This window comes from Panthera uncia, assembly GCF_023721935.1.
Source record: "Panthera uncia isolate 11264 chromosome B3 unlocalized genomic scaffold, Puncia_PCG_1.0 HiC_scaffold_1, whole genome shotgun sequence".
Classification (NCBI taxonomy): Eukaryota; Metazoa; Chordata; class Mammalia; order Carnivora; family Felidae; genus Panthera; species Panthera uncia.
In genome coordinates this window covers 117,642,241-117,666,401 of record NW_026057582.1, presented here as the reverse complement: position 1 = coordinate 117,666,401, position 24,161 = coordinate 117,642,241, and the positions used below count along the sequence as shown (strand labels likewise).

General features: G+C 36.4%; 1 protein-coding gene across 4 annotated transcripts in view; it reads left to right on the top strand.

Moving 5' to 3' along the window:
• GABRG3 (gamma-aminobutyric acid type A receptor subunit gamma3) overlaps positions 1 to 24,161 on the top strand; it is a 711,486-nt gene that overhangs the window by 351,936 nt on the left and 335,389 nt on the right. The gene's annotated exons all lie outside the window — the stretch shown is intronic.

Below are 24,161 nucleotides of genomic sequence, written 5' to 3'. Positions count from 1 at the left end.
ATCAGGTCTGACTGCAGCCCCACCCACCAACACAAGTTACTCCGGACAGCACAGGAGAAGTGCCCTGCAGTTTGGAGCCACCACAGGGACTACCCAAAATGATGAAAAGGAAAAATTCTCCTGAAAAGAAACTCCAGGAAGTAGCCACAGCTAACGAATTGATCAGAAACGATTTAAGCAATATAACGGAACATGAATTTAAAATAATAGCCATTAAATTAATCGCTGGGCTTGAAAAAAGCATAGAGGACAGCAGAGAATCTATTGCTACAGAGATGAAGGGACTAAGAAACAGTCAGGAGGAGCTAAAAAAATGCTATAAATGAGGTGCAAAATAAAATGGAGGCGACCACAGCTCGGATTGAAGAGGCAGAGGAGAGAATAGGTGAATTAGAAAACAAAATTATTGAAAAAGAGGAAGCAGAGAAAAAGAGAGATACAAAAATACAGGAGAATCAGGGGAGAATTAGAGAATTAAGTGATGCGATGAAACGCAATAACATACGTATAATTGGGATTCCAGAGGAGGAAGAGAGAGAGAAAGGGGCTGAAGGTATACTTGAACAAATCATAGCTGAGAACTTCCCTGATCTGGGGAACGGAAAAGGCGTTGAAATCCAAGAGGCACAGAGAACTCCCTTTAGACGTAACTTAGGCGTAACTTCTGCACAACATATCATAGTGAAACTGGCAAAATACAAGGATAAAGAGAAAATTCTGAAAGCAGGTAGGGATAAACAAGCCCTAACATATAAAGGGAGACCTATAAGACTCATGACCGATCTCTCTACTGAAACTTGGCAGGCCAGAAAGGAATGGTAGGAAATCTTCAATGTGATGAACAGAAAAAAAAAATATGCAGCCGAGACTCCTTTATCCACCAAGTCTGTCATTTAGAATAGGAGAGAAAAGATCTTCCCAAACAAAAACTGAAGGAATTCATTACCAATAAACCAGCCCTACAAGAGATCCTAAGGGGGATCCTGTGAGACAAAGTACCAGAGACATCACTACAAGCATGAAACCTACAGACATCATGACTCTAAACCCCTATCTTTCCATAATAACACTGAATGTAAATGGACTAAATGCACCAACCAAAGATATAGGGTATCAGAATGGATAAAAAAGACAAGACCCATACATTTGCTGTCTACAAGAGACTCATTTTAGACCTGAGGACACCTTCAGATTGAAAGTGAGGGGATGGAGAACTATCTATCATGCTCCTGGAAGTCAAAAGAAAGCTGGAGTAGCCATACTTATATCAGACAAACTAGACTTTAAATTAAAGACTGTAACAAGAGATGAAGAAGGGCATTATATAGTAATTACAGGGTCTATCCATCAGGAAGAGCTAACAATTATAAATGTCTAAGCGCCAAATACAGCAGCCCCAAATATATAAAATAATTACAAACACAAGTAACCTTATTGATAAGAATGTGGTAATTGCAGGGGACTTTAATACTCCACTTACAACAATGGATAGATCATCTAGACACAGGACCATAAAGAAACAAGGGCCCTGAATGACACATTGAATCAGATGGGCTTGACAGATATATTTAGAACTCTGCATCCCAAAGCAACAGAATATACTTTCTTCTCGAGTGCACATGGAACATTCTCCAAGATAGATCACATACCGGGTCACAAAACAGCCTGTCATAAGTATACAAGGATTGAGATCATACCATGCATACTTTCAGACCACAATGCTAGGAAGCTTGAAATCAACCACAGGAAAATGTCTGGAAAACTTCCAAAAGCATGGAGGTTAAAGAACACCCTACTAAAGACTGAATGGGTCAACCAGGCAATCAGAGAAGAAATTAAAAGATATATGGAAACAAATGAAAATGAAAATATGACAATCCAAATGCTTTGGGATGCAGCGAAGGCAGTCCTGAGAGGAAAATACATTGCAATCCAGGCCTATCTAAAGAAACATGAAAAATTCCAAATACAAAATCTAACAGCACACCTAAAGGAAATAGAAGCAGAACAGCAAAGGCACCCCAAACCCATCAGAAGAAGAGAAATAATAAAGACCAGAGCATAAATAAACAATATACAATCTGAAAAACTGTAGAGCAGATCAACGAAACCAAGAGTTGGTTTTTTGAAAAAAATAAACAAAATTGATAACCCTCTAGCCAGGCTTCTCAAAAAGAAAAGGGAGATGACCCAAATAGATAAAATCATGAATGAAAATGGAATTATTACAACCAATCCCTCAGAGATACAAGCAATTATCAGGGAATACTATGAAAAATTATATGCCAACAAACTGGACAACCTGGAAGAAATGGACAAATTCCTAAACACCCACACACTTCCAAAACTCCAACAGGAAGAAAGAGAAAACTTGAACAGACCCATAACCAGTGAGGAAATTGAATCATTTATCAAAAATCTCCCAACAAATAAGAGTCTAGGACCAGATGGCTTCCCAGGGGAATTCTACCAGACATTTAAAGCTGAGATAATACCTAGCCCTCTCAAGCTTTTCCAAAAAATAGAAAGGAAAGGAAAACTTGCAGACTCATTCTATGAATCCAGCATTACTTTGATTCCTAAACCAGACAGAGACCCAGCAAAAAAAAAAAAAAGAGAGAGAGAGAGAGAGAGAACTACAGGCCAATATCCCTGATGAATATGGATGCAAAAATTCTCAAGAAGATACTAGCAAATTGAACTCAATAGCATATAAAAAGAATTATACACCATGATCAAGTGGGAATCATTCTTCGGCTGCAGGGCTGGTTCAACATTCACAAATCAATCAATGTGATACATCACTTTAATAAAAGAAAAGAACCATATAATCCTGTCAATCAATGCAGAAAAAGCATTTGACAAAATTTAGCATCTTTCTTAATAAAAACCCTCAAGAAAGACGGGATAGAAGGAACATACTTTAACATCATAAAAGCCATTTATGAAAAGCCCACAGCTAATATCATCCTTAATGGGGAAGAACTGAGATTTTCTCCCTGAGATCAGGACCACGACAGGGATGTCCACTCTCACCGCTGTTGTTTAACATAGTGTTGGAAGTTCCAGCATCAGCAATCAGACAACAAAAGGAAATCAAAGGCATCAAAATTGGCAAAGATGAAGTTAAGCTTTAACTTTTTGCAGATGACATGATATTATACATGGAAAATCCGATAGACTCCACCAAAAGTCTGCTAGAACTGATGCATGAATTCAGCAAAGTCGCAGGATACAAAGTCAATGTACAATGTACAGAAATCTGTACAATGTACAGAAATCCGTTGTATTCTTATACACTAATAATGAAGCAACAGAAGGACAAATAAAGAAACTGATTCCATTCACAATTGCACCAAGAAGCATAAAATACCTAGGAATAAATCTAACCAAAGATGTAAAAGATCTGTATGCTGAAAACTATAGAAAGCTTATGAAGGTAATTGAAGAAGATATAAAGAAATGGAAAGACATTCCCTGCTCATGGATTGGAAGAGTAAATATTGTCAAAATGTCAATACTACACAAAGCTATCTACACATTCAATGCAATCCCAATCAAAATTGCACCAGCATTCTTCTCGAAACTAGAACAAGCAATCCTAAAATTCATATGGAATCACAAAAGGCCCCGAATAGCCAAAGTAATTTTGAAGAAAAAAACCAAAGCAGGAGGCATCACAATCCCAGACTTTAGCCTCTACTGCAAAGCTGTAACCACCAATACAGCATGGTATTGGCACAAAAACAGACACATAGACCAAAGGAGTAGAATGGAAACCCCAGAACTAGACTCACAAAAGAATGGCCAGCTAATCTTTGACAAAGTAGGAAAGAATATCCAATAGAAAAAAGACAGTCTCTTTAACAAATGGTGGTGGGAGAACTGGACAGCAACATGCAGAAGGATGAAACTAGACCACTTTCTCACACCATTCACAAAAACAAACTCAAAATGGATAAAGGACCTGAATGTGAGACAGGAAACCATCAAAACCCTAGAGGAGAAAGCAGGAAAAGACCTCTCTGACCTCAGCTGCAGCAATTTCTTACTTGACACATCCCCAATGGTAAGGGAATTAAAAGCAAAAATGAACTATTTGGACCTCATAAAGATAAAACCCTTCTGCACTACAAAAGAAACAATCAACAAAATTAAAAGACAACCAATGGAATAGGAAAAGATATTTGCAAATGACATATCAGACAAAGGGCTAGTATCCAAACTCTATGAAGAGCTCACCAAACTCCACCCCAGAAAAACAAATAATCCAGTGAAGAAATGGGCAGAAAACATGAATAGACATTTCTCTAAAGAAGACATCCAGATGGCCAACAGGCACATGAAAAGATGCTCAACGTCGCTCCTCATCAGGGAAATACAAATCAAAACGACACTCAGCTATCACCTCATGCCAGTCAGAGTAGCTAAAATGAACAAATCAGGAGACTATAGATGCTGGCGAGGGTGTGGAGAAATGGGAACCCTCTTGCACTGTCGGTGGGAATGCAAACTTGTGCAGCCTCTCTGGAAAAGTGTGGAGGTTTCTCAAAAAATTAAAAATAGATCTACCCTATGAGTCAGCAATAGCACTGCTAGGAATTTACCCACGGGATACAGGAGTACTGATGCATAGGGGCACTTGTACCCCAATGCTTATAGCAGCACTTTCAACAATAGCCAAATTATGGAAAGAACCTAAATGTCCAGCAACTGATGAATAGATAAAGAAATTGTGGTTTATATACACAATGGAATACTGCGTGGCAATGAGAAGGAATGAAATACGGCCTTTTGTAGCGACGTGGATGGAACTGGAGAGTGTGATGCTTAGTGAAATAAGCCATACAGAGAAAGACATATACCATATATTTTCACTCTTATGTGGATCTCGACAAACTTAACAGAAGTCCATGGGGGAAGGGAAGAAAAAAAAAAAGACGTTAGAGAGGGAGGGAGCCAAAATATAAGAGACTCTTAAAAACTGAGAATAATCTGAGGGTTGATGGTGGGGTTGGAGGGAGGGGAGGGTCGATGATGGGTATTGAGGAGGGCACATTTTGGGACGAGCACTGGGTGTTATATGGAAACCAATTTCACAATAAATTTCATATGTAAAAAAAAAGCCACAGGAAAAAAAAAAACAAAAGCACTGTACACTAGATTATAAATTTGTGTCCTAGGGGCTATGGTTTAATATTCAGATACTGCTATATAGTATATTAAAATGCACAATTAAATAAATGGATGTCCAATGTTAGAGTCAGGTTTCTCATGGTTACAGTGAGAATTTTTACATAAGCAGTTGAGGAAGCTGGAATGATCTATGTGGTAATGATTTAGAGTTGACAATGATTTAGCATAATGTGAATTCATATTTAGTTTAATATATTACAGTTAGTTACATATAGAAATATTTAGAAATAACTGTATACATACACTAGTATATACATATATATTTCCTTGCTCTTTAACCTAAGAGTGTCAAAAATAATGACATTCCACCGGCAACAATCCTAACTAGTACCCAGATAGTGGTTTCTAATCCCAGTCTCTAATAAAATGTATCTAAACCAGGGATTCTTGGAGAAATGGCTGATTTTAAGACTGGGTAAGGAAATGTATGAGTCTAAAGTATCTTATAGTGCCTGAAAAGAAGACAGTTCTAACATACACACACACACACACACACACACACACGCACACACGCACACACACTCCTTGGTGGAGATATGTCAAAAATGCACATAAACCAACTAAAAGATCTCCCAATGGCCAAAGCTGAAAGAATCTGAGCCAAAAATACACGAAGTAGGATTGGATGATAAATGAAAGTATAAAATAAATATTCATGAGACCATACTGATAAAGATGAAAGATAAATAAATAAATAAATAAATAGGGAGAAGAGGCAAATCTTCCCTAAAAGAAGTCCAAATAATTTATGTAGGTACTCCCTTCTAGGAGGTGGAACTCAACCCTCCTTCCCCGACTTGAACATAAAATGGACTTCATAGTTTTTGTCTAAAAAATAAAACATGGAAAGAGGGCAAAAAAGTAACTTTACAGAGGAGAAATTTGACAAACATTGCGTCATCCAGGTGATCAAGGTCAACATCAGAAGTGGTAAGCCAGTATGTGCCCTTGATAAAATGTATTGAGCATGTCACTATACTATACCTCTGTGGTCTCCCTCCCAACAACCATAACCCAAATCTAATCATGAGAAAAACATCAGACAAATCATAAGTGAAACTACACAATTCCTAACTAGTGCTCCTCAAAATTGCCAAGGTAATCAAAAACAAAGGAAGTCTGAAAACTGTCAAATCATGAAGAATATAAGGAGAAACAGCAACTGAAAGTGATGTGGTAACCTGGATGTGATTATTATAGAAACACCCAAGTTTGGCTGCTCATTTTTCAAAAAGCCAACACTCAAGGGACACATTTTGATTGGAAGGGAATATGAGCTTTATTCAGGAGGCCAGCCACCTTGGAGAAGGCAGACTTTTGTCCCAAAGTCAACTTCAATGTTTCTACCTGGCCCAAATATTTTTAAAGGAATTTTAGGGTAGTTTATCAGTAAATGGAGAACACAGTGTTTGTAACATTTCTTGATTGTGTGCAGACTCAATGGTGTCAGATACAGACCTTTTTGAATGCTTGGAGGCTGTGTATTGGTGTCTGGGGTGGGGAGGTTATGCAAAAGAGTTGGGTTCCAAGTCTTTCTAGGAAGCAACGTGTGATCTATAGATATACAAAGAAAAGTTTAATCAATCACATGGGCTAAAGGTGCTTGCTAAAATTTAAGACTACTAAGTTGGCCAGAGGGGCAGAGGCAGAGACTTTAGGATTGTGGAATAAAAAAAAAAATAGGTAAAAACTAAGGAAATATGAATAAAATATGGACCTTAGTTAACAATGGTGCATCAATATCAGTCCATTAATTGTTACATATATGCCATACTAATCTAATGTTAATAAGAAGAAAAACTGGGTAAAGAGTATATGAGAATTTTGTAATACATTAGTAGTTTTTCTGTAAATTCAGAACTGTCCTTAATTTAAAAATTATTAAGAAAATAAATGATAAAACATGAAAAAACACATTTACAGTTTTTTGAAAAATACAATGAATTTTAAGTGCCCCAACAACAACAAAGATCTCCTATTTTCTTATAAAACTTTTCTCAGTAATTATAGAAAGAATAATATTCACAAACAATTTTACTCAGAAACACACACACACTGTATTCACTGCCAAACTGTTTACAATAAAATTTCCAAGGTAATTTGGATATTTGGCTGAAGTGATGGGGTCAGAACCAAATGGCCAAGAAAAAATTCTTGAGACATTTTTTGTGCAAAAAGGTATTTTTATTAAAGCACAAGGACAGGATCCATGGATTTGTGAGGAATGACTATGCACTATTTATTTATTTATTTATTTATTTATTATTTACTTAATATTTAAGTACAAATTAGTTAACATATAGTGTAGTATTGGTTTCATGAGTAGAATTTAGTGATTCATCACTTACATGTAACACCCAGTGCTCATCCCAGCAAATACCCTCCTTAATGCTCAGCATCCATTTAGCCCATTACCCCACCCACCTCCCCTCCAGCAACCTTCAGTTTGTTCTCTGTGTTTAAGAGTCTCTTACGGTTTGCCTCCCTCTCTGTTTTTATTTTATTTTTCCTTCCCTTCTCCTATGTTCATGTTTTGTTTCTTAAATTATACATATGAGTGAAATCATATGCTATTTGTCTTTCTCTGACTGACTCATTTCACTTGGCATAATACACTCTAATTCCATCAATGTTGTCGCAAATGGCAAGATTTCATTCTTTTTCATTGCCAAGTAGTATTCCATTGTGTTTTCCAGATATGATATATATATCACATCTTTGTTATCCATTCTTCAGTCACTGGACATTTGGGCTCTTTCCATAATTTGGCTGTTGTTGATAGTGCTGCTATAAACTGGGATGGATGTACCCCTTTGAATCAGCATTTCTGTATCCTTTTGGTAAATACCTAGTAGTTCAATTTCCGGATCATAGGGTAGTACTATTTTTAATTTTTTGCAGAGCCTCCATACTGTTTCCCGGGGTGGCTGCACCAGTTTGCACATCCACCAACAGTGGAAAAGGGTTTCTCTTCTCCTCATCCTCGCCAACACCTGTTGTTTCCTAAGTTGTTAATTTTGGACACTCTGACCAGTGTGAGGTGGTATCTCATTGTTGCTTTGTCTTGTATTTCCCTGATTATGAACTATGCTGAGCATCTTTTCATTTGTCTATTAGCCATTTGTATGCTTTTAATTTTGGGGAAGGGGGATAGAGATAAAGGAATTTTTTAAAGGGATTCTCATATATTAAAGAAGACTTATAGGATCCTGGAGGTCTGGCTATTGTCAAAGTAAGGTTGCTTTTTGCCTCTAGCCAAACATCAACACTAAGACAGTTGTGAGTTCCTTGAGTAATGTCATACTCTGCCTGTCTTTGTATTTGTCAATGGTCTCAAATTGCAATGAAAATTAATTTTATCTACATTTATTTTGCCTTTGTTCTCATCATGGTAACACTCCATAACTGACTGTTCTTATTATTATAAAGTTAGACATAACCCATGCTTATCAAAGTAGATCCATGATTAATGGCTTTGGATCTTAGGATAAATATGGTTTTCCATGTAATTTTGGATATACTTGTATTTTTAAGATATCTTAACCTTACTGTAGGCTGTTATGAATGATAGTGCTTTGTATGTTAATATCTGTGCTATTCCTGGATGACATATTAGCTTAATCTTGGTTTTAGGTCTCAACATTGATGATTAAAATCATTCTCTTCTATGATCTGTAACCCTATATTTGATTTCCACTGAAATCCATCAACATGGCAGCAGATAGGCTTATTTTAAAATGCCAATTTCCATTTAACTACAAAAAGTAAAATTGAATTATGCAGTCCATTCCAGAAGTTTCTTATTTAATGAAGACATTCTACAGAAAATGAGTATCTTGTCCTTATATATTCCAAATCTTTTCAAAATCAATGAATTCCTTTAAGGTGAATGGAATAATAAACAAATGTGTTTAGAGCAGGGATGAAATTGTGACATCGGTTCATTCTGCTATACGCTTATGGATTTGAGCACTGCTGGGGCAGCTTTCAGATGTGAAAAGTTTTGGGTTTCAAAGCTGATGGCCAAGGAAGAATTCTTGAGACACCTTCAGTGCAAAAAGGTGGTTTTATTAAAGTATGGGGACACAGTCTAGACGATTCTAGCCTGAGCAATGAACATGAAAGTGTTCCAATAAGTCCATGCTCCTTGAAAAGCCCCTGGAATGAAAGTTAAAAGAAGAGAAGAGAAAGTACTCACCAAGTTTGCACTGAGGCAACCCCACTTTAGGGTGACAAATGATGTGGGAACTGTTGGGGTTTGGAGCTGATGACCAAGAAAGAACTATTGAGATGTGTTTGGTGCAGAAAGGTAGTTTATTAAAGCATGGAGACAGGATGGATGGGCAGAAAGAGCTGTGCTGGGGTCGTGAGAGGTAACTAATTATGTACTCTCAAGCTGGGAGGGGGTTAGGGAGAGCACAAGTTTCCAAACAGAGTTTCCGGAATCCTGAGTGGGCTGGCTATTACTAAGAAAAGTTGTTTAATTACTATTTAGTAAAAACTCAGTCGTGAGACCCTTCAGATGTATGTCAGTGGGCCATAAGCTTGGAGTATGATTGCCAACATATATATTGGAGTGGTAAAAATAAAGGAAGCTTCCAAAGTAATTTTTAATGTTAAACTGGATTTACAGGATCCTGGGGGTGGGAGTAAGTTTGCCTTTTGCCCTTAGCAAAGTTTCATCATCAAGGCAACTTTGTTCCTAATGTCACTCTGCCTGTCTCAAGGACTTGTCAGTGGCTGTACATTGTAAGAAAATTTAATTTTCATTTGCCTTTGCTTCTCACATCAACTCAATTAAAAAGAAGAATCTATGCTCTTCCTTTTGTGCTGTCCTCCTTGTATGCCTAATAAATTTGGCTATTGATTAGATGTATGTGAGAGAGAGAAAGGGGGGTGGCATTTGAGTGTCTCCCCATGTAACTGACACTTCAAATGTCTTTGAGGCATTTGAACATTAATGTCAGAATAGGTTATCTGACCCTGTTCCCTAGATAATAATCCATATCACTAGCTGAAGTAAGGATTGTGTTCTGGTGTGCAGAGATGGGAGAGAAGCAGTGATGTGAAAAGCAACTTTTTATAAGCTGTTACTATTGCTACCAGGATGCACACTATTTCTATAATAGCAGTAAACATAAGTGCTTTCAGACAAGGGACAAAAGGAAAAGAAATCAGGGCTATTTCCATAGCAACATAGACCTACTGATGTTGGTAGATTATACTTTTCTTTACCTAATAATATTGATATTAGTCATTAATAATTTTAAAGGAGTACAAATATAGAAAACACTGAGCCTGAACTAATGGCTTAAAATGTAAGACACAGAAACATGCCTGGGTGGTTCAGTCGCTTAAGCACCCAACTCTTGATTTCAGCTGAGGTCATGATCTCACAGTTCATGAATTCAAGCCCCACAAAGGGCTTTGTGCTGATGGTGCAGAGCTTGCTTGTGATTTTCTCTCTTCCTCTGTCTCTTCCCCTCCTCTGCTTACTTTCTGTCTCTAAATAAATAAACAAACTAACTAACTAACTAACTAAAAAAAACCCATAAAACATACACATTGCATTCATTGAAAATGTTAGTAAGGTCCAGAGGTGATGCTGTGAATTTGGATTACTGACACTTATGGAAATGAAGGGATCATTGACTGCTACTAATGTTGCCTTTTTTTCTTTGCAAAATTCAGAGAAAATTTTCATTAATCTATTTGTACCAAAGACTGTGTCATGGGGACAAGTGCAAGACATAGAAGAAGTAGACAATAGAGAAGTGATATAGATGGAATTAAGTTTAGAATGTGTGGAGAGATGGGGAGCCTGGATGGCTCAGTTGGTTGAGCATTGACCTCAGCTCAGGTCATGATCTCGCGGTCTGTGAGTTCGAGCCCGGCGTTGGGCTCTGTGCTGACAGCTCAGAGCCTGGAGCCTGCTTCAGATTCTGTGTCTCCCTCTCTCTCTGCCCCTCCCCCACTCATGCGGTGTGTGCGTGTGTGTGTGTGTGTGTGTGTCTGCCAAAAATAAATAAACATTTAAAAAATTAGAATGTGTGAAGAGAATCTGAGTAGATTGCAGCATTACATAACAAAGATCTGATAAAAAAGAGAAAAATGAATTGATGTAGTCATGTGAGTGTGTTCATTGCAAGTAAATTCTTAAAGAAAAGGAGAAAGAAAAGCAGAAGGTAAAATTGGAGAGCTGGAAATGCATTTTAGAGCTATGCATGCTCAATTTGCACATGAAGTATTAAAAGGCATTCATTCATGCACATATTTATTGAGCTTCTATTATATGCCAGATACTATTCTGAGTATTTGGAGTAAATAAGTGATTTAAACAGATGAGAATCCCTGTCTTTGTGGAACTACATTCTCGAGGGTAAACACAGACAGTAAAAAGTAAATGTAATAAATAAGAAAATTGTGCATGTGTGAATGTGTGTATGACAGTGCTATAAAAGAAAGCAAAATCATCAGGATATCAGGTGTGAGGGTGGAGCTGTAATTTATTTTTTTAATGTTTACTTTTGAGACAGAGACAGACAGAACGTGAACAGGGGAGGGGCAGAGAGAGAGGGAGACACAGAATCCAAAATCTAAAGCAAGGTCTAAGCTGTCAGCACAGAGCCTGATGCAGGGCCTGAACCCACAAACCACGAGATCAAGACATGAGCCAAAGTTGGATGCTTAACCAACTGAGCCACCCAGGCACTCCTGGAGCTGAAATTTAAGATGGAGTATCAGGGTTCGCCTCACTGAGTAAGCAACATTTGATGGAATTAGCCATGATAAATAGTTTAAGGAAGAGCATCCCAGTAAGAAAGAAGCAGATTGTCTTGACAATATCACATGCCCAGATAATGACAGACCAGTGCCTGTTTTCTGTATCCCATTGTCTTCTCTATCCCTCCATTTTAAACAATTTACCACCAATACAATTTCCTGTTCAGTTGGTCTAGTTCAGAGGCTTGCAAGGGCTGTCTTTCTTTTTAAATTTATTTATTTTGAGAGAAATAAAGGAGGGCAGAGACAGGGGGAGAGAGAGAGAGAGAGAGAGAGAGAGAGAGAGAGAGAGAGAGAATCCCAAGCAGAGAATCCCAACCCCAAGGTGGGGTTCTAACTCACCAATGGTGAGATCATGACCTGATCCAAAACCAAGAGTTGGAGGTATAACTGACTGAGCCACCCAGGCATCCCTCAAGGACTATCTTTGGACCAGCAGCCTCAAGCAACCTCAACATTACTTGGGAGCTGGTTAGAAATATAAATTATTAGGTCCCACTCACAGACTTACTGAATTTAACAGTCTGTATGTGAGGATCTGTATTTTAACAAGCTCCTCAGGTAATTCTGATAGTTACTTCTTTAAATACACTATACATACTCTTCAGTGACCTCCCTCACTTTTGATTCTGGGATCTATAAAACCTTTCATAAATAAGTCCTAATTTATTAACCACTATATTAGTCCCCCAGTCCCTCAGGTTTTTTTTAAAGAATATAGCCAACAGTAGTTGTTTCATAATGAAAAAAAAAATACCTTCAAAGTACTGTAATCAGATCCAAATGAGGGTGAATGAATGCCCAAAGATGAATGTCTGGCCTGGTGCTATCCTAACAAAGAACACATGTAGGAACCGCCAAGTTCTGGGACACCAATTCACTCAACCTGAGGAAATTCTGGAATAAAGGAATCTGATCCATGGAGAAAGAAAAAGGATTTTTTAGAACCAATCTGAATGCAAAGTAGGTCTGGAGAGACCCATCACAATTTACTACTGAGTCAATTTTCACCTAAATGTGGGCAGTGTTGGTTTTGAATTAAATTTTGTTGTGTTTTCTTCTTTTTCATTACTTAATATTAAAATGACACTCCAACTGGAGGTAGATAAGTACAAAGATTTCTTCTATCTCTCTACTCCTTTCACTTTGGTCTAAAATCTTAACTAGTAGTCATTAGGTTTTGAACCATGTTGCACTTCTACTTCTGATAATAGTGAATAAGGGAGATCCGAACAACTAACTTACTAAAGATAACCGTGAAAGCTGAACAAAATACAAAACTTCAGCTTGAAAATATGGGAAATCAAGCATCATGGCTGTGAAAAGTTTTGGAAGAAAGAGTCAAGTGATAAAGAAAATTCACAGTGGGTAGCCAGGCAGTTAGGACTGTTACCTTAAGGAGCATCTGCATTTTGGAAGAGGCTGTTGACAGGCTGAGACTCTGAGCAGAAATTCTAGCCAACCCTACAGGGATTGGAGACAAAAATTAGAGTACAGAGCCCTCCAAGAGGATGTCTGGTAAAACCTACAAACTTTGGATTTCAACTCCTAAAGTCTACAGACTAGGAGTAAAAGTAGATGGAAATAGATCCACACTGAATCCAGTTCTTAAAATGTAGGTGTTGTAATGGAGCAAATATAGCTGTCATTATTTGCAGATAATTAGGAATGCAGATGGGTGTTTTGGAGTGGTATAATGAAGAGCTCAGCAGATCCTTTTTTTGGCAAAACAACCATTTAACTGGAGGAAATTATAACACACACACACACACACACACACACACACACAAGCATTTAAAGTCTCTGGAGCTCATCCTGAGTGCATAAAGGAAAAATAAGCATTCGTTCAAGAAATCTACTAAATCTCAGTAAGAACAGCAAGATCCTGTTGGCATTCAAGCCACATCTGGTCCCCACCCATTCCACCTTTATCTTATGGATGTTTAAATGCAGGCACTTACTCTGGACAGGTGCATCCAATAAGACTGGAACTCTCTTTCCCCCAAGATCCCAATCTAGGGCTATAGTTTCATTGGAATGGGCAAGCCACTGCCATTTGAAATAAAGTCAGTCCCTTCAGGCAGAGCTGTGGAGATGTTTAATCCTGTGACCTACCTCTACCCTGGACAGAAACAGAAACTGGGGTGGGGACAGTGGAATTCTACTTATTCCAGAGTGAATCTGCTCTATGAACTGACAATGGGATAGTAGTTCCTGGTACTATAGGCTTGCCCTTCCTAGTATGGGAAAGACAAAGACAAACTGGACAGGGGTTACTAGTGCTCCCAGTGTTTATGGCCTGCTTAGAGTAGAGATCTTACATATGAGTAGGGACTGCATGAAGAAGGAGCCTCTGTCCTCTTAGCTGCACCTACCTTGAATAAATCTTATGCAACATGGGAGTGAGAGTGTCAGTGATGAGGCCTGTTTGTAAGAAATGCTAAAAGACACTTTTCTGGTTGTAAGCAAGTGATCCTAGACAATAATTCCACATGAAAAAACAAAGGCACCAGTAAAGGTAATTATGTAATTATAAAATACAGTATAACTGTATATTTTTCTCTTAATTGATTTAAAAAAATTGCATAAAATTATATATATATATACATATATATATATATATATATATAAAATTACATAATAAAAGCATAGAGGAATCGAGAATAAAACTGTATTGGATGAAAATTATTGATATCAGATGCTAACTTGAATCCGTTGGAAAAATGAAAAGAATCAGAAGTGATAAATAAGATGGTTAATATAACAAACTCTGTAAATATAAATATACACTTGCTCTCTTTTCTTTCTGCTTTCTTAAAAGCAGATTATATAAAATAATAATTAATGTTTTGGATTTTTAACATGTATAAATGTCATACATATAACAATAACACAAAAATCGGGAAATGGATCTGTGTAGTAGTAAAGTTTCCTGTATTTTCCAGGAATAAGATTATGCAACTCTGAAATATATTTTAATAAGCTAAGATATATATTGTAAGCCTGAGATTAACAACTAAAAATATAACTTTTAAAAATAAAATTTAAAAATTACTGTAGAAACTCACATTTTATATTAGAAAACATCCACTTAATGTAAAATAAATAAGTAAACAAGGAACAAAAGAATGAAAAAGTATGAATGGCATAAAAAAAAGAAAATGGTGGATGTAAATCCAATCATATCAATGACATTAAATGTAAATGAATTAAATAATTTAATTAAAGGCAGGGATTATCAGATTAGAAAAAAAGGAAAAGACCCTATCTACTATATGCTGTCCACAAAGGTACACTTTAAATTCAGGGATGCAAATAGGTTGAAAGTAAAAGTATTGAAAGAGATTATCATGAAAACAGTCAACATTAGTGTGTTAATGTGACTATACTGCCATCAGGAAAGATTGACTTTAAGAAAAACAAATGTTCCCAGAGATAAATAATATTACACAATGATAAAGGATCAATGTATCAGGAAGATGTTAACATACATGAACCTAAAAACAGACCTCCAAGTAAAGTACAGCATATAGAATATAGTTAATGGTATTATAATAATGTTGGATGGTGACAGATTATAGATATACTTGCAGTGAGCATAACATAATGTATAGAATTGTCAAATCACTATGTTGTACCCTTGAAACTATTGTAACATTATGGGTCAACTATACTTCAATTTTTAAAAAAAGGAGCTCCAAAATATATAAAGCAAAAACAAAGTTGAAGAAGAAACACACAATTCAACAGTAATATTTGGAGTCTCCAATACCTGCTTTCAATAATAGATAGAACAAATAGAAATCAACAAAGAAATAGAAAACTTGAACAAAAGTATAAAGCAATTAAACCTAAAAATTCTCTCTAGAAAACTCATCTAAAAACAGCAAAATGCACATTCTTTTCATGTGCACTGGAACATTCTCCAGGAAAAACCACAACTTAGTCCATAGTACAAGACTCAATACATTTAAAAGGATTGAAATTATGCAATGTATAATTTTCAACAACAATAGGATTAAATTAGAAATGAATAATTATATACATAGAAAATCCAATAAAATTTATTTTTTAAATGCAATGTGTGATTTCTGCATGGTTCCTGGCCATAAGGTCAATATTTCATAATTAACTGTTTTATATACCAACAGAAAATCAAAACTAAAATTGTATCTTTAAAGATACAATTTATAGAGGCACCTGGGTGCTCAGTTTTTTAAGCACTGGCTTCAGCTCAGGTCATGATATTGTGGTTCGTGAGTTCAAGCCCCACATTGGGTTCCATGTTGACAGTGTGGAACCTGCTTGGGATCTCTCTACCTCTCTCTCTCTGCTCCTCCCCCACTGTGCTCTCTTTCTCTCTCTCTCAAAAATAAATAAACTTTTAAAAAATATACAATTTATAAGTTCCTGTTCTAGGTTAGATAGGATAAACATTCTTTACTCTTTCTTTCCCATTTCATTACAACAATAAAAGAAAAAAAAAAGATGGATATAGTGCTTGCAACAGCTGTCTGAAACACTGAAAATTAAATAGTAGCAAATGGTTTGGGAAAGAACACCAAAATTTGAAGTACCACAAATGATCAAGGAATTTACCATTGTTTTTCTTCCAGGATCTCCTGACCTGAATTCAACACAAGTTTAAATCTGGAAGTCAGGACTGTTTTGCAGACAATGAAAATTTCTAAAATACTCTAGTATGGCTTGAGGAGTTGGAAAAGAATTCTTAATTCATAGGACAAAAATCTCCCATTTGCTCCCCCATTTCTTTCATTCTCTCACATCTGAGTCCCTATATGAATCAGGTGTATTTTGTATAGTATAGTATACATTGGAAAAGAGAAAGGTTTGAAAACATCATTAAAAATAAGTCCAAAATTGAGGAGTTCCTGGGTGGCTCAGTTGGTTAAGCATCTGACTTTTGACTTCAGGTCAAGTCACCATATGATTTGTGGGTTTGAGTCCCACATCAGGCTGTGCACTGACAGCATGGGATTCTCTCTCTCCCTAACTCTCTGGTCCTTCTCTGCTCATACCCTCACCCTCTCTCTGAAGATAAATAAACATTTGAAAAAATAAATAAATAAAAATAAGTTCAAAACTGAAATATTCAGATATAAAAGTAACAAAATATGTAAAGTGCCAGTTTATAGAAAGCTAAAAATCCGAGGGGTGCCTGGGTGGCTCAGACGGTTGAGCGTCCGACTTTGGCTCAGATCATGATCTCATGGTCTGTGAGTTCGAGCCCCGCATTGGCTCTGTGCTGACAGCTTGGAGCCTGGAGACTGTTTCAGATTCTGTGTCTCCTTCTCTCTCTGACCCTCCCCCATTCATGCTCTGTCTCTCTCTATCTCAAAAAAATAAATAAACATTAAAAAAATTTTACAAAATCCGAATAAAAGAAATCAAAGAGGATATAAAGAAATGAAGAGTCACATTGTGTTTATTCATATATTAAACATATAAATTATCCACAAATTGATACACAGTTTTAATGCAAAGCCAATCCAAATCCCAGAAGGAGTTTTGTAGATATGGACAAGTGATTCTACAATTTGGAAAGGCAGAGGACTTATACTATCCAAAACAACTCTGAAAAAGTGTGATAAAGCTTTAGCAGAAGATAATTTTGGAGAATGATAAAACTGTTCTGTACCCTTATTATGTTGATAGTTACACAAATATCTACATCTATTTAAAATTTATGGAACTGTATAGCCACTGAAAGAGTTGCTGTATGATAATATAGAAATAAAGCATAATATCAAGTACCTAAGGAAATCCTAACAAAAGACACATATTACCCTGTAGCTAACTATAAACCATTATTGAGAGGTTAACAGACCTAAGTAATGGTTAGTGATTTCCATGTCCATGTATTTGGAAGACTCTATATTGGAAATAGGGAAATTACCCATTAATCCATAGAGCCAATGCAATCCCTATTAAAATTCCTGTGGTTTTTGTTTTTGTGAAAATTTACAAGCTGATTAGGGTCAGTGGAAGTGGAACAGATTCAAGAGTCTGGAAAAAAGGTCTGGGCATATACAGACACTAGGTTTATGACAAGATTGGTATTGCCAAGCAGTGAGAAAGATACAGACCTTTCAATCAGTAGTGTTGGGATAATTGTATGGCCATATGAGAAGAAAAGAAAACTTAACATTTATCTCACACAAAAGCCAATTCTGATGGATGACAGATTAAAATACAAGAGACAAGACAATAAAATTTGTGGACATAAATAAATGAAGATATTCCTCTTTGTGTTAGAGTCCCAGGTAATTGGCAAATTGGAACCTGAATGCTAAACATTCTCACCAAAAGCATTCTTTCTCTTCTTATGGTGACAGATATGAGTCATATTACATATATGCACAGAAATCCTTTTATCTTATGAAATTATGTGTTTTAAAATATTTTTGACCATTTTTATAAAACACATTTATTATAAAAATGTTGACACTTTTCATATAATGAAAACGGTCTTAGATCTACACAATGATTTTTGATGAATCTATATGTAGACTATATAAGTGTATATTTCATTTTATTTCTGGAGTTTTTCAATATCCACTTCTTTTTTAGTTCAAACTTCTTCACTTATCTTTTTTTTTTAATATGAAATTTATTGTCAAATTGGTTCCATACAACACCCAGTGCTCATCCCAACAGGTGCCCTCCTCAATACCCATCACCCACCCACCCCTCCCTCCCACCCCCATCAACCCTCAGTTTATTCTCAGTTTTTAAGAGTCTCTTATGTTTTGGCTCCCTCCCTCTCTAACCTTTAAAAATCATCCAAATTCTGATTTCTTTTAGTTGTAGCATTCTACATTTTCAAACATTACCCATAAATGAGTTCTTTTTGAAATGTTTCTTTAATGCACTTTGATAACTTTGAACGATAGTTTCCTTATAGTTTATTTTGTAAATTACATTCAGTTACTACTTTCTAATTCATTAGATTTTTTAGAAAAAATGTGAAAATTGTTCAGTTGCCTTCTAGTTGAAAACAAAGTATATCTTTGGATAGAAAATTGAGAAAGTAATGAAATCTACCTCACAAGTAGTTGGGCATTCTTAAAAAAAATCTATATTTGTCACATAATTACAATGCCTGGCATATAGTGAATGCAAAAAAATATGAAGTACTCATTGGTGTTTTAAAATGTTTAAGATTATAATCCAGTATTTTATTCTATGTCCTTAATGTGTGTATATTTTTCATGTGAAAAATTCCTCCAATTGATGATGAATTTAGTTTGTTTTAGGGAGCAGAGTTTTCAGCATGACCTCTGATTTCCATCTGGGCTATAGCTGTTAAACAAGACATGCTATTTTATGAACCAATGCTTTTCATCTACTAGTTTATATGAGAAAATGGTGATCTTCAACATAATCTTTTTTATATCTTAATTTCTAAATTAAAATCACTTCTTAAATATTTGTGAGGAATCTAAAATTTTTAACCAGAGGAAGATTAACAATATCTCAATCGTTTCACCACCTTTTGACTAAGATCAAGTATAGTAACAATATCTCAGAAATTTCTTCTTGTGATGTCACAAAGTACTATCCAGCTAGACACAAACCTCTCTTCTGCAAACCCTAATCCCTGAGCTGATAAAGTTTTTGCTCTGTTTACTTATTTTAATTTTTCTAAGTCAGAGGTTCTAAATTCTGATGTGTTTTGGAGCTTCTTTCCATTTTTATAATTGTTTCCTAGGTCTTTCCTCGTATGCTGCATCACCTCTTCCTTTTACTACGTGCCAGCTTTTGTTCTTGGCATGCATCTGTCCTCTCAGCCTTGCACTGATACCTTGACCTTTTCTCCCTCTTCACTGTGGCATCCATCCTAAGTGTGTGGTGTCTTCTAGAATGATTGCAAAGTTTCTATATGGCCTTCCAATCCCACTGTGGGGACTACTTTCCAATCTGAAAAAGAGGTCAACAGTTTCTCTACTGGATGACTAGTTCAGGCTAACATTTTGTATTTGCCAATTTGAATCGTGGCCTCATAGGAACCAAGCCTGGGAGTCAGCTGTTGCCATTTCCTGTGTCAGCAACCATTTATCTCAGATTCTCATCCAGACATTCTTCAAAGGTGCTCTGTGTTCATTGAGAATCTCCACTAGTGCAAAGTTATTTAGAGGTATGGTATGACTAAAGGACTGCTATCTCCTGTGTAAATATTAAAAAAAATACTTCAGTCTGAAGATAAATGTGATTTGGAAGGGACACCTGGGTGGCTCAGTCAGATAAGTGTCCAACTTCAGCTCAGGTCATGATATCATGGTTCATTGGTTTGAACCCTGCTTCAGGCTCTGTGCTGACAGCTCAGACCCTGGAGCCTTCTTCAGATTCTCTCTCTCTCTCTCTCTCTCTCTCTCTCTCTTTCTCTCTCTCTCCCTCTCTTACCCTTCCCTATTTGTGCTTTGCCTCTCTCTGTCTCTCAAAAATAAATAAATGTTAAATTTTTTTAAATGTGATTTGGCAGTAAACTTTAACCAGGAATGGTTACCAACTGTGCCCAACTTCCTACTGGGATCAGCTGTACAGCAAAGCATTTTCTCATGGAATGATCAAACATTTTGAGTTAAAAAAAGAGGTTGAGAAGTCCTCTTGTTAAATTACAGATAGAGAATCTTTTATCCTGATTTAGAGACTGTGGACAAGAAAGGAATTTAATGGTCTTACCATACACACACAAAAAGGTAATTATGTGGTGGAATGGAGGTGCTGGCTAAAGCTATGGTGATGATCACTTGCAATATAAAAGTGTATTAATACATTGTACTTCTCAAAACTTACACAATGAATATGTCAATTGTATCTCAATAAAGTTGAAAGAAAAGTCTTCCCCACATCCTTCGCTCAAGCAGTTTAAATACAGCCTTGTTAACATATCTTGTAATACATTTTAACACCCACTGTGTTAAAAAAAAAAGCACTATGAAATCTGGAATACTGATTTTTATGGTTGTTGTTAAGAGAAAGAGCCCAAGTCAATTCTTCAAGGGTAAAAGCAAATAACACAAAGTAAAAAACCTTGCTTATGTAAGCACCTGATACAGATTCCTTTACAAAGTTTTACAAATCATTTTACCTTCTAAAATTCTCATAATTTGGGGTGGTGGTGAGTACTTCTGAGCAGTGCTTAAAGGCAAAGTACTTAATCATTTTGAGAAAACTCAAAGCAGGGATCTACTAGAGATCTGTCTCTGTAATATTAAAAATGTAACCAGTACAGAATTACAGCAGTTTTCTTTATGCACAGAAAAGCCACATTTTTTTTTCACCTTCCACTGTTACCTTCATAGGGCCTCATATAAAGCAATGTGACAAAGGGGAGATTTATATATTTAAAATCATCTTTAATGCTAAAGGTCCCCTGAGATAATACTGGCACTCTGCCGGGAAGGAGAAGAATACTGAGTTCTACTTTCTTCATCCTTCCTCTACCTTGGGACATTATGTTCACTAAATCACTCATGAGGTCTCAGGAGGTAAAAAGACTTAATTTCATATAGATCAAAAATTGTTTGTTATTTATACTAGTGATGCTCCAGGAATAATGCAGATGGTCAAGACAGATTGTGACTAAATTTGTTTCATTACTTTACCTGGAGGGAGTTTAAATCTCTGTAGTGCATCCTCTTTATAATGTATTTGGCTTTATACATATGGATGCAACTTCCTGGAATGGGGGCTAGCACCAAAAGGCACACTTTCCATCTCTTGGGTCCTGTCTGTCGGTCTGGTGGTCTGAGGTAAGCAAGCCTCTCACTATTGCTGAACACAGTCAAGAGATAACACTTGAAACCAACTTGGCTCCAGCAAAGCTGGGTCATTGATTAGGTGGTTGAGTTACCCACCCCTTAATTCCTGTCTGCAAAACAAGGATGTTCACACTATTGCGAACACTCAGCAAAGCGAGGGCATGTGGATGGATTATTTAGAACATGGGCTGAGTCTACCAACTTGTACAAGTATCAGTGCATTAGTAAGATGGACCCTACATTCTTCAAACAAGGTGAGTTGGTTACGACACTTGTGATCACTTATATCATATAAGGGGTCTGGAGGTTACTTTATCAGTAAGAATAGCAGACACATATGGGATGGTGGTGTGACCACATGGCTCCAAGAAGTCAGGCCTCTCTCATCTCTTGTTCACAATTTTATACTATGCTGAGCCTACTGATGGGGCCCCACTGTGCATTTAAAAATCAATTTACAAGAGACCCACTTTAGACCCAAAGACACCTTCATTGAAAATAAGGAGATGGAGAACCATCTATCATGCTAATGGTCAACAAAAGAAAGCTGGAGTAGCCATACTTATATCAGACAATCTAGACTTTAAAATAAAGAGTGTATCAAGAGATGCAGAAGGGCATTATATCATAATCAAGGGGTCTATCCACCAAGAAGACCTAACAATTATAAACATTTATGCACCAAATGTGAAAGCGCCCAAATATATAAATCAATTAATCACAAACATAAAGAAACTCATCAATAGTAATACCATAATAGTAGATTTCAACACCCCACTCACAGCAATGGACAGATCATCTAATCAAAAAATCAACAAGAAAACAATGGCTTTGAATGGCACACCGGACCAGATGAACTTAACAGATATATTCAGAACATTTCATCCTAAAGCAGCAGAATATACATTCTTCTCAGGTGCACATGGAACATTCTCCAGAATAGACCATATACTGGGACACAAATTATTCTAAGTAAGTACAAAAAGATCGAGATCATGCCGTGCATATTTTCAGACCGCAATGCTATGAAACTCAAAATCAACCATAAGAAAATATTCATAAAGGTAACAAATACTTGGAGACTGAAAAACATCCTTCTAAAGAATGAATGGGTCAACCAAGAAGTTAAAGAGGAAATTAAAAACTATATGGAAGCCAATGCAAATGATAACATCACAACCCAAAACCTCTGGGATGAAGCAAAGGCAGTCAGTAATAAGAGGAAAGTATATAGCAATCCAGGCCTTCCTAAAGAAGGAAGAAAGATCACACAGATACACAACCTAACATTAAGCATAAGAAGCTGAAAAAAGAACAGCAAATAAAACCCAGAACCAGCAGAAGACAGGAAATAATAAAGATTAGAGCAGAAATTAATGTTATAGAAAAAAAATTAAAAAAAAATTAAAAAAAAAAACCAACAGTAGAACAAACCAATGAAACCAGAACCTGGTTCTGTGAAAGAATTAACAAAATTGATAAACCACTAGCCAGTTTGATCAAAAAGAAAAAGCAAAGGACTCAAATAAATAAAATCCAGAATGAAAGAGGAAAGATCACAACCAACATAGCAGAAATAAAAACAATAATAAGAGAATATTATATGCCAATAAAATGGGCAATCTGGAAGAAAAGGACAAATTCCTAGAATCATATACACTACTAAAACTGAAACAGGAAGAAATAGAAAATTTGAACAGACCCAAAATCAGGAAGGAAATCAAATTGGTAATCAAAAATCTCCCAAAAAACAGGAGTCCAGGGCCAGATGGCTTTCCAGGGGAATTCTACCAAACATTTAAGGAAGAGTTAACACCTATTCTCCTGAAGCTGTTCCAAAAAATAGAAATAGAAGGAAAACTTCCAAAATCTTTCTGTGAGGCCAGCATTACCTTAATTCCAAAATGAGAGAGAGATCCCACTGAAAAGGAGAACTGTAGACAAATTTCCCTGATGAATATGGATGCAAAAATCCTCTACGAGATATTAGCCAACTGGATCCAACAATACATTAAAAAAATTATTCACCACGACCAAGAAGGATTTATACCAGGGATGCAGGGCTGGTTCAATATCTGCAAAACAGTTAACGTGATTCATCACATCAATAAAAGAAAGGACAGGAACCATATGATCCTCTCAATAGATGCAGAGAAAGCATTAGACAAAATACAGAATCCTTTCTTGATAAAAACACTCAAGAAAGTGAGGGATAGAAGGAGCATACCTCAAGGTCATAAAAAGCCATATATGAATGATCCAACGTTAATATCATCCTCAATGGGGCAAAAATGGCAACTTTATCCATAAGGTCAGGAACAAGACAGGGATGTCCACTCTTGCCACTGTTATTCAACATAGTATTGGAAGTCTTAGCCTCTGCAATCAGACAACACA